Consider the following 2,088-nt stretch of genomic DNA (forward strand, 5'->3'; position numbering starts at 1 on the left):
GTTCCACCAAACACTGCCCACCATGGGTAACAGTTTTGCCATTTCAAATTCCAATGGCACAAGGTTCAGCATCCCAGAAACCCCACGTACCTCGCTACAGTATATGGACAGAAGAGTGCTGTACCACTCAGAAGAATAATCCTCCAAAATATAATACGAATCAACTGCTGTTATTGTTTTTATGTACCATCGAGTCACTTGCAACTCAAAGCAACCCTATGTACAACAGCCCTATACCCTGCTCTATCCTGTGCCAATCTTATTGTCTCTGACACACCTACCCCACTACTACTGTCACTGAATCAATCCATCTCATTTAGGGTCATCCTCTCTTGTAATTTCCCTCCACCCTCCCAAGCATGACACTCCTCTCTAAGGACTGGTCCCTCTTTGCAACATATCCAAAGTATGCCAGACAGAGTTTCAGAACACAAACCAACAGCCAAAGACAAAGAGGAGTAAATAAAGGATTTCCACAAAGTTTAGCAGTTAGAAATTGATTGAATATGTAATCAAGATGCACTAATAATCAGCTCCACTGCCTGCCACCAGCGCCCGGACCTCGAGTGGTTCACTGAGATTCCTGAAGCCTACAACACCCATTCCAGAAAAGATGTCCGGCAAGGGCTCCGTGGTTCTGGCCTACAGCGGCAGACTGGACACCTCCTGCATCCTGGTGTGGCTGAAGGAACAAGGCTACAATGTCATTGCCTCCCTGGCCAACATTGGTCAGAAGGAAGACTTTGAGGAAGCCAGGAAGAAGGCCCTGAGGCTCGGAGCCAAAAAGGTGTTCATTGAGGATGTCAGCAAGGAGTTTGTGGAGGAATTCATCTGGCCCACTGTGCAGTCTAGTGCACTGTACGAGGATCGCTACCTCCTGGGCACCTCTCTCGCCAGGCCCTGCATCGCCCGCAAACAAGTGGAAATTGCCCAGAGGGAGGGAGCCAAGTATTTGTCTCATGGCGCCATGGGAAAGGGAAATTATCAGGTCCGGTTTGAGCCCACCTGCTACTCGCTAGCCCCACAGATTAAGGTGATCGCCCCCTAGAGAATGCCGGAGTTCTACAACCGGTTCAAGTGCCACAATGATCTGATGGAGTATGTGAAGCACCACGGAATCCCCATCCCGGTCACCCCCAAGAGCCCATGGAGCATGGACGAGAACCTCATGCACATCAGCCATGAGGCTGGAATCCTGGAGAACCCCAAGAACCAAGCGCCTCCAGGCCTCTACACAAAGACCCAGGACCCTACCAAGGCCTCTAACACCCTTGACATCCTTGAGATTCAGTTCAAGAAAGGGGTCCCCGTGCAGGTGACAAACGTCAAGGATGGTACCACCCACTGCACACCCTTGGAGCTCTTCATGTACCTGAATGAAGTTGCTGGCAAGCATGGCGTGGGTCGCATCGACATTGTGGAGAACCGCTTCATTGGAATGATGCCCTGAGGTATCTACGAGACCCCAGCAGGCATGATCCTTTACCATACTCATTTAGACATCGAGGCCTTCACGATGGATCGGGAAGTGCGCAAAATCAAACAAGGCCTGGGCTTGAAATTCGCTGAGCTGGTGTACACTGGTTTCTGGCACAGCCCTGAGTGTGAGTTTGTTCGCCACTGCATTGCCAAGTCACAGGAGCGGGTGGAAGGAAAGGTGCAGGTGTCTGTCTTCAAGGGCCAGGTGTACATCCTCGGCTGGGAGTCCCCACTTTCCCTCTACAATGAGAAGCTGGTGAGCATGAATGTGCAGGGCGATTATGAACCAATTGATGCCACTGGCTTCATCAACATCAACTCCCTCAGGCTGAAGGAATATCATCCTCTTCAGAGCAAGGTCACCACCAAATAGACCAGCTTACAATGAGGAGCTGGGCCTCCTCACTCTGCCAATTTCCCAAGTGCAGACGCTAATTGTTGTGATAATTTGTAATTGTGACTTGTTCTCCCCTGCTGGCAGCATCTTGGGGGGGGGGGCAGACCCCAGCTTTGTTCCCTGTTCCCCCATAGCCTGCAAACTATGGTCAGGAAAAAAGGGAGAGTGAGTGTGTGGGGAGTTACAATGGGGAGCAGTAAAATGACAATTTT

The 2,088-nt window shown here is 50.7% G+C and overlaps 1 pseudogene; it reads left to right on the forward strand.

Moving 5' to 3' along the window:
* The first annotated feature begins 613 nt into the window (after window positions 1-613).
* LOC102857325 lies at window positions 614-1,852 on the forward strand (annotated as a pseudogene).
* The last annotated feature ends 236 nt before the right edge of the window (window positions 1,853-2,088 follow it).

The sequence above is a fragment of the Elephantulus edwardii genome, unplaced genomic scaffold (assembly GCF_000299155.1).
Source record: "Elephantulus edwardii isolate Elephantulus edwardi_28Jun2011 unplaced genomic scaffold, EleEdw1.0 scaffold00013, whole genome shotgun sequence".
Lineage (NCBI taxonomy): Eukaryota > Metazoa > Chordata > Mammalia > Macroscelidea > Macroscelididae > Elephantulus > Elephantulus edwardii.